The sequence below is a fragment of the Emydura macquarii genome, unplaced genomic scaffold, assembly GCF_026122565.2.
Source record: "Emydura macquarii macquarii isolate MOO-44397 ecotype Brisbane River unplaced genomic scaffold, CSIRO-AGI_Emac_v2 contig_1483, whole genome shotgun sequence".
Lineage (NCBI taxonomy): Eukaryota > Metazoa > Chordata > Testudines > Chelidae > Emydura > Emydura macquarii.
Window position 1 is genome coordinate 5,424,266 of NW_027131620.1, and position 16,269 is coordinate 5,440,534.

A 16,269-nucleotide genomic window follows, 5' to 3' on the forward strand; every position below is an offset into this window, starting at 1 on the left:
CTATTGCACGATGGCCTTTTTGTGCTGCTGTAGCAGTGTAAAGGGGCTGGGAACAGCCAGAGGGGAATACCTGGAATAAGGCAGGGACTCCCTGGCCACTGCAGAGCTGCCCGAATGATTCTATTCTGGAGTCCCCTCAACTCTGAGCAGAAGGGGCATAGCAGTGAGTGGTGAGGGGGAAGGAAGGTCACGGCCAAAGTGTGCTGTGCTTATTATTCTCACCTGATGGGCAGTCACTGCAGTCAGAATGTAACTTGCAGGACCCTGATGCTACTGTAATCGGTGCTTTGGTGTGAGCAGGCCCTCTGCTGCCCTAAGAATACAAGAAGTACAAATGTGGTTTAAAGCAATAGAGCATCAGGGCTGATCTAGGTCTGTTTGCCTGTGTGTACGGCTTTCAAGAGATTCTTTCTTACCTTTTTTCACGTTTGCCAAATCCACCTGTTTTTCTTTTGAATTCTGCGCCCCGCAAAGCAAATTTTTGGTGCTTTTTTCTCTTCTGTGCATGTGGCGTTTGCAGAACAACATTCTGTAGATGCAGTTGTAGGTCCATAAGCCATTTTGAGGCCTCTTCTGTAACATTGTGGCTATCGTCCATTTCGCCTTTGAATCCAGATTTGGGGCACTGCGTTGTGATGTGTTCAATGGTTTGGATGTTCTCACTGCATTGCAGAAAGGGGAGCCTTTGATTTTTCCACTTGTGCGTCAAGTAGCTGCATCTTCCCTCGTTTGTTTAGATGCTGCTCAGTATGGTCCAAAGTCTGTGGGGCAGGTCAAAACCAAGAGGGTGACTTGTTGGGTCGGTGATAATGCTCTTGTTTGGAATGGTGCTCCAGACACTTTGCCAATCCCTGGCAGGATGCAGAGATGAGGTGGCCGTACGTGATCCATAGTGGTTTTCACAATTTCAAGCACTGTTGGGGTTTGTTGTCCAGAACCTGCCAGGTGGGAAGTTCCTGGTAATCGACTTCAGCATGTTTAAGTTCTTGTGCTGTGGCTATATCTCAATGGATAGCTGGAGGTTCCATATTTACTAATAGAGGAACCACCATAGAGGTGTTTGATTTCAAAGTTCCTGTGATGATTTGCATGTCTGATTCAGATGGACCATAAAGCTGCACCACCCCAAGGGACAACAAGGAAAGAAAATATGTCTCCCTTGCTCCCAGGGGGAAGTAATTTGCTGATACATTTGACAAGCAATAAGTCATTTCCCTCTCCATGTTGGCTTGGCTCTGCTGGTTGGTGAATGGGGGGCAGAGTCTATTCGCTACCCCTTTCTCCTGATTCACATCCACCTGAATGGATAGGGGAAGTAGAAACGATGTGAGGTCAAACCGTGTAGAAGTCTGCGGTTGCCTTACTCTTTTACTCCCTTGAATGGGTTCAAAGTGCAAGCTACAGTCTTGCCCAAACAAAGCATGACATGCTGCTCAGTAAAGAAGCCCAGGAGTACTGAGGCAGGCTCAGTAAAAATAAGGTCCTTTAGGTCTTGAGCAGTCAGTCACCCCCACGTGAGCCTTTCAGGATCCCAGCTATCACTAGTGAGCCGAGTTGTGCAGGAGCCGAGATTTCCAGTTTGTGGAAAATTCTGCAATTGCAAAATTTGTTTTCATTCCGAATTAAAACAAATAATTTTGAAATTTCTCACAAAAATGAGTCAAAACAGTTGGCCTTGTTTATGTGTGCAGTGTGTTATGAGTCTTGTGATACCTGGTGCTTTTCATTAAAGGCCCCAGCTCCTAGCATGGGGTGCGTACACCAGAGCCTCAGTTTTCATTTAAAAAGAAAAAAAGTGTAAGTCTAGAGACCTCATGGTTGTGGAGAAAAGCTTGAAATACGCACCCGAAATGATCAAAACCCAGAAAGCCAATAGAAAGAACACAATAAATATGACTTTTTAAAATCTCATGATTTTTTGGGGGGCCTGACGCGTGATTTTTTTATCCTTTGGGGTTGGCCAAACTCTGTGTGGGATATACATTTCTATTAAGTGGCTGAATCCTAAATTGCTTATTTGTCTGAGTTGGGACTGGACGACTGGACCTGTTGTTTGATTCTGTGTGTGATGAGGTTGGATATGGGGTGAGTTAGGAACCCACAACCTCTTACAAGAGGCACTCTGGCAAGTCACAGGCCAGATTGAAAACAATCTGGCTAGTCTGTGAGGGTAAACAGTTACAGTATGTTATAATCTATTTTCCCTTATCTTACTCCATCAAAGGCTTTTGCACAGTGTCCAATGAAATATGGCTCTCTCAGTCTTTGTGACAGACTACGAGGACTCTGCAGTAATAAATTTTTTTTTTGAAATGTATACAGTATCTGGGAAAAATGTACACATCCCGCCCCACTGCATACTCGACAGCTTCCTCTGCTAACTCTTCATTAGCTAATGTTCTGTTCACTTTTCTACAAACTCCTCTGTTGCGCTAGGAAGGGGTAAGCTTTGACCATCAGTTTTAAAACGAAATAGGCTGTGGGTTCACGTTTGGCATAATAGATCTCAGGTGAGGAGTAGACTTTTATTTTTAAAACACTTTTTCTTTAAAATGTATTGCCATTTTTAAGTTGAAGGACCAAATCAAATCGGAAGCTGTTTTTGTTTCAGGTTATCTCCCTCCCCCTGTTATGATTCTGTCACTCTGGCCAATACTTCCAAAAGAATGCATGCTGGGTAGACCCAGTAAAATGGATGTGTATTTGCTGAAGCTACAAAAAGCTTATAAAACTACATTTGTGCACATGTAACCCACTGGTCAGTGTGTGTTATGTATGCCTGTCTCTTCCAAATCCATAGTGGATATGAGACTCTGGCTCCTTATTTCCAGCTGTAGAGACTCGTGCATCCAGCTTTGGAGGTCCCCACTGTGGTGTATTGCAAGCTGTGTTAAAAATGACAAGCTGTCAGTTTAAGTGTGAAGGATGTCCTGGTCCTGCTAAGGTCTCTGAGGGAAGGGTGTGTGCTGGAACTAGCAGCAGTCTGTCTGCAGGCAGCTGACTTACAGGAAGGTGGGGTGAGTTGTGTTTCACTGTTTTAGGGAGCAGCGTGCTTTGTCTCTCTCTGTTTGGGATTCTTGTGTTGTTAAGGTTCTGGATTTTAAGAGTAATAATGTAATGTTGCATCACATCCTTCCAGAATGTCTCTCTTTTTCCTTCCACCCCCGTCAAGTTTCTGCATGAGTCTAATTACCTCTTGGCTAGAGCTGGGTGGGAAATAGTTTTCCTCATCTGCGTTGGGCCAAATATGAAAACTTTTGACTTCTTTCATGAAAAACAGAGAGCAAGCTTTCAGAATGGCTAATAGTCCAGGAGTTAAGGCACTTACCCGCCATGTGGGCGATGCAGGTTCAAGATCCTGGTTTAAATCAGGTGGGTGGCTCTGTCTCTCCTGGTGGAGCTATTTCAGTTTGTATAAATAATTATTTATTGAGCCAGAGAGAGAGACTGACTCTGTAGCCCAATGGGATGTGGGAAATGTAGGTTCAAGTTTGAAACGTTTTATCTTTTAAAATGATCATACAGTTCCATGGTAGCCATTTCACTAAGTCCTGTAGTAATTTTCCATCACGCGTTTCCTAAGGAACGTTAATAGGTAGGTGGGCAGATTTAGTAGTCAAAGTTCCCTGAAGCAAGTATGGTCCTGAGGGCCCATATCAGATCATAGATAATGAAATTGCTGGGAGATTTCTGAATAACCCTTTTCAAACAGCACCTTGCTCCTCTGTCAAGCAGGCATGTCTCAGACTGAAGACCATTGCTCTGTCCTTGACTTGTATCATCGTGTATAAATACTGTCCTACCGGGATCTTGCAACAGGACATGATCTCATGTACCATATGTTCCGCAGTATCTAAGCATAATGAGGAAAAGAGGTGAATTAAGATGAGGGTGGCAACGTTAACCCTGTTTTTTGGCTTTTTTTTTTATTACTATTACTATAATTTATTATTATAATGTTTATATGACACACTTTACCCAGGTGTTTGCATGTGCCTCTGCTGTGTACAGAAGCAGCATTGTCTTCATACCAACATTAGCTTTTCTGCCTATAATGATGCTCATTTTGCCAAATTTAAGTGCTTTTATCTTGAGAGCCTGGGGAACCAACGTTGTATAATCCTCGCTTTGGCTCACACCACTAGATCTGAAATTGGCCCTCATGCTGCTTCATTGTTCCAGGGAGGCTGGCACCAGAAGCCAGCACTTGTGCTTGCCACCCCCATTCCTTCAGCATCTGTAATGCTACTTCCCCCCCCACTCCTGCCAGCAGCTGAGAATTTTAGGAGTGATCTTAGTTCGGATGAGATCTGCCTCTAGGGCTTTGCGTTCCCCACCTCACTTTAATGAGCGGAAATCATGTTCCTTTTTGTCTCCTCGCCACCCCCATTCCTCTGTACTAGTTCTTGGTATAGTACACGCCATGGGAATGCCACATTCCCCACCACCCCTCCAAATGTAATGACAACGTCTAAAGGCTTAAACAGGGACGGACTGTGTTAATGTGACTTTCCTATTCATTAGGGCCGTTATTGTCTCATCCATTGAGATCCCATTTCCTTCCCCTCTCACACACTTCTACAGGTACGTGCAACACCCTCTTGCTAAATATGCCTGTAGCGCCTTCTCTTTTGAGAAACTAAAGGACTTACCTCCATAACCTTCCCAGGCCTGGATAAAGCCTGAGACTGACCCTTCCACTTAACACCCTAAAAAAAGTGCTCATCTTTAGCGTGATATGATATTGTGGTATGTTGTCTTCTGAGCCATTAGACTGTCTAGAGCTGATTTACTTCTTGCAGCCAGAGAACATGGTACCTGCAATGCAGAAAATAGGCAGCACAACCTAGAGAATAATACAACCTGTATAAATTGGGATCCCATATATCTGGGTACCTCTAGCACCCTGCTGGTGAGCATCATGGCTACGCAGCAATCCACTTCATTATATACCTTACTGGCCACAAGAGAAGAAGTCTTGCTCAAATCCTCAAGTTTTCTGGCCTCTTTGTGTGCGTCTTCCAGTCAGAAACTGATGAATAGAGCATTGAACTGGGACTTGGGAAAATTGGATTCTATTCCTGACTCTGCTACTTGTCTGCTGGGTGACCTTGGACAAGTCACGTCCCCTCTCTGTGCCTCAGTTTCCCCATCCTCATAGAATGGGGATAATGAAAGTGACCTTTGTAAAGAACTTTGTGATCTACTGGTGAGAAGCGCTATGTAAGAGTTAGGTTTGTATTACTATTATATTCTAACTTCAAAGAATTGACTTCATGTGCCAGATATACTAACCCCAGATTTTTAGCTGAACTGGTTACTCAACATGATCTTTTGGTGCTGGTAGTTTTTCATTAGTGTGATTTGCCTAATTATTAACTGGTCTGAACTGCCGCAAATTTGAAAATTTGACTCCAACTAGAGAATGCTTGGGCTTGTGTTCCGGATAGAAAAGACTGCGGGGAAAAAGGGCAGAAAGGGGGGGGGAAAGTCAGATGGGGAAGGTATATTATGGGAAAAAGCAGAGGGGGAAAATTAGAAAACAGACTGAAAGAGGGGGAAAAAGTAAGTGTATATCTATATATCCATGTATGTCTTTCTATATATCTATGTGTGTGTATGTATATAGGGCGTTTTGAGTATATATGCATGTGTGTGTAGGTATATGTGTAGATACAGAGAGAAACACATCACATTATGGAATTACCAGGCAGCCCGTCCTGCCAGACTAGTTATCTGGGGGGGAAGGTGTGTTTTTGTTTGTTATCCCTGATACGTTGAATGGGCTTCTTTTTAGTTAAGTGGGTTTTGTCTGATTTGTTTTTAAATGACTGGAACAAAAATACTTCAGGAACTCAAATTAGTTTAGAACTCCCAGCCACCAGTTGGAGAGGTTGATCAAATATCCAACTCATTGACTTTTGACCAGCTGTAGCTCTTATATTCTCCATCCACCGCTGCCTGATAAAGCAACTGTTGTCTTGACACATCCTATGTATGGAGAGAGAAGGCTTTCAAGTGGAAATATTTTCCCTGAAAATCAGTGAGATATAAAAAATGAAATTGAAAAAAAAATGTCCACTGAAAACTACATTTAGGCACAATTAAAGGGTCTGAATTATATGATCAAAAGTTAGGAAAATCAGAAATATGGCTCAAAATTCTGTGCTGACGCCATCAGCCTTAACTCACCCCAGTGTGCTGGAATAGAAATGCATAGTGACAGGAGGTAGGCTGGGAGCATCAGAGAAGATCCTGAGACTTAACCCTGTGTGTCCTGTTCCTTCTGTAGGTTTCCAGTTGGAAACAGAGATTCTGAATTTGAATTTTCACTATTTTCATAGCTTATATAAAATTTGCCTTTTATCTAAAAACAAAATAAATCCCCTCTTGATTCTATGTCTATCTATCGTGTATATACTGTCCTTTGGGAATATTTTAACTTTAGGATCATTGGCAATAAAAAACACAGTTTTTAGTTCTTGGTCTGGTGCACATGCTGTTCCTAAAAGGGAAATTTCTGAGCTAAAACATTTTGAATGTGTCAGTGGCAAAAATTAGAACATCTAGGATGAAATAAACTCTCAAAAACACTTTTTCTTTCACTAAACAGAAACCAGAATTTGATGCTCATAGAACTGAAGAACTGATAGAATTGGCAAATTGTAGGCAGGTGCTGGGCAAGCTTCTGCCACATGAATTTGTTAATGCATCTTAAACCTGACCTGAAACACCCGGCTTGCTAGTGCTGTGTCCTCTCATGACCAGGAACTGCAAAGATCAAAGAGTTGTAAGACACTGTATTATATTTTATCCGAGGCAAACATCAGTGAAACTATCGACTTCATTTCACCTGTGACCTAATTAGAATTTGAACTCAGTGCTCTAGATGGACTCTCTTTTTTAAAGAATGAAATTATTCTACAGCATTTCTGGATATTTTTCCTCCTGTTAAACTACAGAGAGCATCATTCCACATGAATGAAAAATTCAGCTTTAAAAAAACACTGACACATTTTGTTAGTTCTAGGAGAAAGAGGAGACAGCATAAACTACCCCCTTCCATTCTTTTGCCATCCTTCAATTTACAAATGGCTGAATTGTTGTTTCTCTTCATATTTTGATACATAAATACAAGTGCCCCCATCCAGCTAAGAGCTCATTCCCGATTTTGATGACTGAAATGCAAGCTTCTCAAAATAGGGCGGTATGATGGAAAGACTAACTCATTCTCACGTGTGATAAAAACAGCACCCTGATAATTTGATGCTTTCTGCAACATTGTCCATGGCATATTGAACTCTAAGTAAATTATAGATTCCTGCCAGGTGTTAAATATTTGGTAGCAAAAAAATAGATTAAAAATGGGAATTACATTGTTAATGGAAGGTTGAAATATGCTATCTGTTTGCTGAGGGGATGGCTGTAATGTTCAGAGTACAACTTCCATAGCAAAACAAGAATGCCAAGTTCATTCTTTTTCTTTATTTTTTATTTTAGTGACATTGGAAAAGCAACTAATTTTTTTCATAGCAATCCAATGTGTGCACATGTACATGTATACATAATGTGTATCATTCAGTAAAATGAGAGAAAAATTTATGTGACTGGATTTTTTTTTCCCCAGGAATATTGGTTATTCAATTTGAACATGCAACCTTTGTGTATTGGGGGAATATCTCATTCCGCTAAGCTTCACTTTCTTTTCCCCCACCTGCTCCTTATTTTTTTTTAATGTGGTCAGCTTTAAATTTTCCTCTTCTCCTCATCACTCTAACCTGTTCAAATCTGGATTGCCATCCTTAAATCTGAATGGCGACTTTTTAATTGTGAGAAGGAAGGAACAGAAAAAGGAAGTAAACATTTGTTTTTAAGTACCTGAAATTTACGCACATGCACGTGTACACATTGTTGGAACAGTTGACCTAACCTAGAAATCCCCACTGTACTGTAAAGCCTATCTATTTCTGAACCTTTTAAATTCAGTAACTGACAAAGACAAAAGTCTAACTGCTAGGGGACTGCGTTCAGGTTTTCACCATTACCCATCAGATGTATTAATTGCAGCTATTAATATACCTTAATACAGACGGAGATTCATATCTTTGTGTCCTGTAGACGCCTCTCTCTGTGAAATGGTTGTGTATATAATACAAAGAATCAGAGAGAGAATTTTCAAAATAAATCAGGGAAGGTAATGAAAGAGAACATCTTGTCCCAGATTTTTGAATGGAATGGTGCTTTGAGGCTTCTGAATTCACACATTTTGATTTCCGGCCAATAATGTTATTTTATTTAATTTTAATTTAATAGAATGTTTTAGAGTTTTCAGGCACATTTTGAAAAATGATAGTTATAAAATATGCAGTCCTCTGCCTAATTAAACTACATCACTAGTACGTGGGGAAGGCACGGCACCTCTTCAAACTGAAAAAGCTTTTTAATGAATCATTGTTCTCGAACATTATTTTAAAATCACATTAGATTTGCTACAAGACACGTTTGTGGAAGTCCACATAGTCTGAATGCTGTTTTAACAACAAAATAAAAATTCTATATCCCTTGCCTTCCGTCACAGCAGAATCCTCGTGCTATTAAATTAGGAAAGGTGGTGGACAATCCCATTGCGTAGTTTAAAGTCAGGATTATTGCTTAGCTATGTATTTGGAATTAAATCTCATGCCATGTTTAAAAACTTGATGGAAAACTGTGACCTTCTAGCTTACCTACAACTGTACTGGAAGACAGTGACCCTAAAAGAGCGTGATTTACTGGTGAAATAAAGTAAGCCGTAAAACCTGGTATAGGATGTATGATTGTCGGTAAAAAGCATAAAGGGGGAAAAAAAAAACCCACACGATCACCAGCATAAAAAGATTCGGAGAAGGACAGAGAGAGGCGGAGGGGACAGCAAGTGCAACCCCAGTGGCAAAATGGTTAAAAGAGAAGAATAAAATCCAGTAAAAAAAAAAAATCAAGCAGTCAAGTAGTTAATTGACTTTGCTTTAATCAGCCCAATGAATATTCATTAGTGTGCTGGTCCTAATCATGGGGGCCATGTTGTCCGCATTTAGTAAGCGCACGCTCAGCATCATGCATGCCTCAACAGCTTCCCTTCCTGTCTGCACTGACATTAAATTTAGAGGCTTTACGCCTTCACTAGCTTGCAGTTAGCACTGATTGGCCCAGCTGCTCTACTTGAAAATGCCATAGCAACCCCTGGCTGGTTGCCTAGCAACTTTTTTTTTTTTTTTTTTTTTGCAAAGGCCGGAGCCAGTAATCCATAGGCTTAGTGTAGATAAAGTGTGTGTGTGTGTGTGTGTGTGTGTGTGTGTTAGTATAGATATATAGATATATAATGTGTGAGAAAGAGATTGAATGGGAGGAAAACACTCCTATCTTCTCCTGTGTAACTCTGGCTACGGTGGGAAATGCCTGATCTTCTTCCAGCAGAATCAGGTGGTGGTTTGGTTTGGTTTTTTTTTAAAAAAAAACTTTTTTAAATAGCGTAAAACTACACCAGTTCTCCAGCTATGTGGATTGTTTCCAGAACTTCATCCAACAGAAAGAAGAATGTACTTCCATCTGCATATTCCCCAATAGGGATCTATTGCTTTAAGAAGTATAGAAATATTGCTTTAAGAAATATAGAATCTATTGCTTTAAGAAATATTTAAGAAATATAGTTCCTCTGATAAGGAAGAGGGACTGAATTCTATCTGCATCGAGGAGGAGGTTCTGGAAATAAGCCCCATGACAAATCAGTGGAGTTACACAGATGTAAAACTGGAGTAACGCAGTGGTGAGTCAGGTTTCTATACCTCAGGGTCATTGTTGCTTTTCCCTGTTTGCAAATAGGATGAGAGTCCTGAGAGATATGGGTTCAAATAGCAAAACTCTGAAGCCATTCCAGATTTTGAACACTGAAAAGGCAGCGAAGGGGGTGTCCTGATCCAGGGTTTTGGCTCCGATGGTTATAGAGATAAGGACCATTTGTAAACCTCAGACCCAGATCCTAGTTCTGACTTAAAACATTCTCATGGTCCAGGGATGGTAGGATCCAGAGTTGTGGTTCAGGCCCAGTTCTAATCTCTAAAACCCACTGGAAGCCTCACCCAGACATTTCAGAGCTGCGGGAGTCCTTAACTGGTTTTGATGACTTTCAAAGCCTTTTAAGTAAGCCTAGTCCCTTTTACAAAGGAAGGCCTCATCCTGTGTAGTGCTGACTTCAATGGGAGGTGGGGGCTGCAGAAAGAAACACACACAAAATAGCCCAGTCCTGTCAGACTGAAAGGGTGTGTGTGTAGTATACTTTGTGAGACATTCACATAGCATGATGATGGGAGCTGTAGAACGCAGATAGAGTCTTTCAGAGGATCAGGCCAAAGGAGCTTTCAAAAAAGCATTACTCTTTTTTTAGTGCTTTCCCCCATTTTTATGGGCCTTCTGTGGTTACAAGTCCAAGATTAGTTCAGAAACTTAGATAGAAACTGGGCTTGGTCACTGCATCCTGCTTATTAAGAGTATTTAAATAGTTCTATTATTATCAGGAATTATAAAAGTGGCATTCCCAGCTCAGGGTGCATGCACGTGATTTAATAAAAGCACACAGACAAAATCCACCTCACTTCAAAGGGGGAAGAGAAAGGAGCTAATTCCTCCCACCCCCAAACTGACAAACACCCTCTGTTCCACCCACCGTTTTACCAACGTGTGAGAGAAGAGATGAGTCTGCATCTGTGCTCTGCAGGACAGACTGTCAGACCTGGTGCAAGAATGAATTCTAGATGCTTTTCGTGAGAATGCCCTGCCACTGGTGTTTAGATCGAGGGATGTTTGACTCAAATGCTCCAACTGACCTCCAGCTGACCTCAAGATCCGTGGCAGAGCAGAGTCTCTCTGACGTCCAGGTCCTAACATATGGAACTAGACCCAGAAACAAATTGCAAGTCAAGGCAGCCTGTGGAGCACTGGTGAAACAGCGCTAAGTACTTGAGCAACCACACTGTGCATTGGCTAATGGTCCAAAGGGTGGTTCTGGCCAGAGTGAAGAACAACAATCCAATCTGGGGCTGAGAAATTGTTCCTCCATGTCTAGATCATCACTTGCCAAGATCAGGGTAATCAGTCTCAAAATCCATGTCCAGTGGCACTACTGTGGTTTGAACACTTAAGAGTGAAAGGGAGAATCCCGCCCACACACATGCGCACACACTACCAGTGTCAAAATGCAGAACCACTGCCTGCTCCGTTGTGGTTGTAAAGAGAAATAAATGGAGAAAGAAGGGTTGTGAAACACGTATATTAGGAGAGTCCAATTTTTATCTCATTTACTGGAGAATATTTTATCCTTGTGCAAATAGTCCTGTAATACCACCAAGATCAGTGTGAGCCATAGGGACTGGTAGGATGAGGGCACGGTGTACACCTCTAAAGCTGAATGCCGATTTAAAACTCTGTTTTCAAATCCTGAATTATGAACCTGATTTATAATTTATCACTGATCGTGCAGGGCACATACAAAGGTGTATGCCTGTCTGTGTATAAAAATAACGTGCCATGTTCTCCAATAAAAGGCGTGGCCTTCGGAAGTGCTGAGTCTCTCCTGAATAAGTGGTGGCAGGTCACTTCCTTGTTTATACCATGGTGTGAAGGCACTTGGGACCACAGTGGTTTTAGTCAGTCAAAGCTCTCACACAGGCAAAATGCCCATTAACTTTAGTAAGGCCGCCAGGCTCAGACCAAGATGCTGCTTCCAAGTTGGTGAGTCCTCATCAGCAGGTTTATAAAAGAACTTCCTGAGTGATGCCACTGGGGGGAAAAGAGTCTCTGGAAGGTTCTGTCCTTGGTATGAAAGATCTGGTGGCCTTGGGCCAAGTTCCCAGCCAACCTCTCTGAGATATGAGAGAACCAATAAAGAGGCTTTCTCCCTCAAGTGGCCTGTGATTGGCTGCTATGGATAAGGAGAATTTTCCAAGAAAACTTCAAATGAAATTAAACATTTTCATCTTATTCCGAATTTTTTTTTTTTTCCCAATTAAGTGAAAACCAAAAAGTGTTCCAGATTTTGGGGAGGGGACATTTGTTTCCTCCCTCCCCTTCTTTCTCTCCCTTTTTCTGCCCTGTAAAACGGAGCAGAGAGAAATCAGGAATAAAAGGGGGAAAATCAATTTCCATCAAAAAAATGGAAAATTTTGACCAAGACAAAAAATTTTCACCAAAAAATTAATTTTAGTAAAAAAAAAAAAAAAAAAAAAAAACCCAAAAAACATGATTTTGTTGCAAAATTATTTTGAAGAAAATCATTCAACCAGCTCTTCTCACCAGTATTCGCTTTAAAAATGGAAATGCCTGCTGTGAATTGTTTTGTTCTTGCAATCATATTGGTTAATAACATCTGTGAATAGGAACTGTCTACTGCCATCTGAGTACACTCTGAAAACTGGAGGGGTCCGTTCATCAGATCGGATCGGTTCATTTTGTATAGAGTATATCATGTCAAATATCAATCCTGAGGATAACGTCACTATCCTCTGGAGTTGTTTCCATGGCTCTATTGCTAGTTATTCTGTGCCAGTAACATTTTTCACCTTCCTTGCATTATCTTTGTACTTTTATAAATGACTGCACAGGGCAACGGAGAGTTGGATCCTCTGTCTTCTAAATAAGTATAGTGCCAAAAAGAGCTGGCTGAGGAATAAATATTTAATACCTGATTTGTGAATATGCTTACAAAGCAAAGCACCAACTTCAGTTCATGGAATCCAACTGTTAGTTCTTCATAAGTGTTTGGGCAACAGTTGAGAATTTTGTTGTAATGGTTATGAATCGTGAAAATGTCACAAATAATATTGTGATTGGAAGTGCTAATTATTTGTTACAGGAAATTCATTATTGTTTCAATCATCCAATCAGGGAGTAAATAAAATACCATCTGATTTGGGTGATAAAGGCAAATAACTAGCAAAAACTATGTCTACACTACCACTTATGTCGACATAATTTATATAGCTCAGGGGTGTGAATAAACTACCGCCGAGCGACATAAATTACACCGACATAAGCGCCAGTGTACACAGTGCTATGTTGGTGGAAGAGTTTCTCACAGGGGCTAGAGTAGTTAAGCTGATGGAAGAGTGCTCTCCTGTCGGCTTACAGCAGCTACATTAGAGAGCTCACAGTGCGCAGCTGCCTCGGTGCTCAAGTACTAAACACAAAACAAGCCAGGCATTCATACAAATGAGTGAGTGTTTTTTTTTAAAAAGTAGTGAATTTAATGTCTTTTCCTATTTTGGTTGGTTCTCTACAGATTTTTTTGCTGGATACCAAAAGTTCTGTGAAGTTCTGCATCCTTGTGGCCCTTGATGGAGAGTCGGTGAGAGGTAAGCTGTCTGAAAAACTTGTGTCCCTTAAACAAGCTCTGGTCTTGGAATACGACTGCACTGTATTCACTGATCCCTGGAGTCAAAGACATAGAACTATGGAAATATTCCCCTACCCAAATACTGTTACTTTAGAGATGCCAAGCAGACTGCAAATTTGGCGTACTTACTACTTTCACACAGAGATTGCTTAGAACCACTGCTTGGTGCCATTTCATGGCTTATGCCTCCAGCAAAGCTGCAAGTCGTGCATACAGGGTGCTGGATCAAGGGGTAGATTTGGCTGGAGGGAGGCATTGCAGGGTCTTACCTTTGTGATTGGGAACATTTATGCTCCTACACAGGAGGATCTGAGGCTGTCAGGGGGTCACAAGACGCTCAGAAGAAAAAACAAAACAGCCCTAAATATTTCTGCATTGAAAGGTGACAAAAGGACCTTTTTTAATGTGGTCATTTCTGCTTAGAAATAGATGCATGAATGCTGTTTTTCTGTTCTGTCTTTTTGTCCCTGAACGAAGTTCTGAGACAGAGAGAAGGAAAACATGGGGGAAGTCAGGACAGAGAAGAATATCCCCCAAATCATGCAAATAAAGAAAAAGGGCCAAAGTGGGGAGGGGAGAAATAGCTGATTTCTGAAACTGCCTCTACCACCAACTACCGAGATTCAAAACATTCCACATGAGCAAGATCATAAAACCCAGAAATGAGGCTGTCTTCCCTTTAAGGGCTAGTAAATGCTGTAGCCACAACCCCACCATCCATTGGCACTCTCGGTAGTGTCATATGAACATGCAATGTACCTTCAATAAAGCAGCACCCATGTGGCTCAGCGGAAGGCTGTTCTACTTTCTGATTTTTACACAGAACTAGTGGGGCCCTGAGTGACAAGACACGACCCACAATGGCCAAGGTTGGGTAGAGCTGCTGCCGTTGTAGTAGTGGCAGTGATGATGTTGATGACAATTAGCCAACGGAGTTCAGGCTGGGAACAAGGAATGGATTCATCTGTCACATTATCTGTTCCATCAGCCATATGATGCCTTAAGCAAAAAGGCAAAGGGAAGGCGTTCTGTTTTGTTGTTTGCTCATTCGGCCGAATATGGAGGTTATTTGGGGATTTTATATTTCATGGTTGCTCATCGGGAGGGACTTTGCTATTGTATTCCTATCATATTTATTCGATTAGAAGATAGTGGCATTTTTTGGTATTTGTTTAAGCACAACCAAGCCTTCTGCTTCATGGCTAATTTAAAATTCATAAAATGGAGTAGTCTATATTCTGCAGAACTTAATCTGCAAAACTCTGACATTATAAAACAAAACAACGAAAAAGCAAACCCCACCAAACAAAAATAATAATGATTTCTGCCATGAAAGCTCCTTGAAACAAAAACCAGACATTTTGCTTAGCTGGACTTATCGGCAGAATGCCACTGTATCCAGCTATTGACAAAAGTACTTCTGGGGCCAGGATGGGGAAGAGGAGCAGAGGAAAATCAGTGCCTACAGAACCACTGATGCAGCAAGATGTAAGTGCTGTGTTGTGTCTAGTTACATCATGTGTGAATCCATCAGCGACACAGCAAGTTAAGTGCAGCCTCTCTTCATTTCCTTCCTATCTACCACTGCTGATCCACTGGTGATGAATGTTCAGGTTTACCACTTCATGCCTTCAGGAAACTTTATGGGAGCTCTACATTACTTTCTTTGCTGGAAAACAGCAAGAACTTCTTCAAACTTTGATGAAGAGCCATCATCAAATCATTAAACTGCTTACACCGCCCTATTATTATTTTGGTAACGTTTGTAACATTTTGGTAGGTGGCAATCTTCTTGAGTGCCTATTTATACTCTGGTTATATCCCAATTAACTTTTCAGAGCAATAAGTTAGATCTTGGCTCTGGGGTAATTTAACAGGCAAGCGTGCAGCAATATCTTTGTACACAATCTTGTATTGTTGTTGTTGTTTGTATGACAGTTGTGCATAGAGTATGCTAAATGGTGTACAAACCTATTGTAAGAGACAGTTCCTGCCCCAAACAGCCTGCAGTTTGAACAGGTAAGACAAAGAATGGGAGATGAAACAGAGGCACAGAGACAGACAGACAGACCTCTCCCTCCTGCTTTTTGCAAGGCTGGTCAAGGATAGGGATAGAACCCAGATTACCTGATTCCCAAATCCATTGGATCATACTGCCTCTCTGTTTGTAGCTTCTTTTCTTCATAGGATATGCTGGATAGCATACATGGATTATTTCCCATTCATTTTTAAAGATGTTATGATGAGGCCTTCAGCTTTCCTTTGAGCATCTGCAAGAGATGAGATCTTGGTTTACCATCTCATCTGAATGACTGTAGCTCTGTTAGTGCAGCGCCCTTTTGTATTGCAATGGATTTAATGTGCTCTCAAGTACATGTGTGGGACTTGAACCCACAACCTTCTGACTTGGAGGTGAGAGTGTTGCCAGCTGAACAGGATTGACACTAAGGAAAGTTGCGCTGGATTTTAATTTCACTAGGAATTCTGCACCTGAACTCTAGTGCACTACTTAAACAATTTACCCCTAAATTTAATCCTTCCTCTTTTCTGCTGAGTAACCTCCTCTCATTAGAGATATGGCTACCTCCACAAAGAATCTGTTAGCCCATTGCCAAAGAGGCTGAGATCCATGCCTGGACCTACTCATGAAAGAACCACCATCTTTTTTTAATCAGCCCTGGAATTATGACCTCCCAAAGAGGATACATCTGGGAACCTTTGTCTTGCTCATATTGCAATGCTATTCTTGGCAACAGTGAATTCTAGAAAGTATCTGTGGAAATTATATAAAATTGCAGCAAGCATCCATTCCCAGCTTTTAATATCCATGGATCTTGGATAATCTA

At 41.3% G+C, this 16,269-nt stretch overlaps 1 long non-coding RNA gene across 1 annotated transcript in view; it reads left to right on the forward strand.

The window, feature by feature from the left end:
- Window positions 1–16,269, forward strand: part of LOC137157319 (uncharacterized) — a 155,691-nt gene that overhangs the window by 67,285 nt on the left and 72,137 nt on the right. Inside the window, exon 2 of the long non-coding RNA XR_010921058.1 lies at window positions 13,310–13,382. This is a non-coding gene — a long non-coding RNA (uncharacterized lncRNA). The remainder of the gene's footprint in view (window positions 1–13,309; window positions 13,383–16,269) is intronic.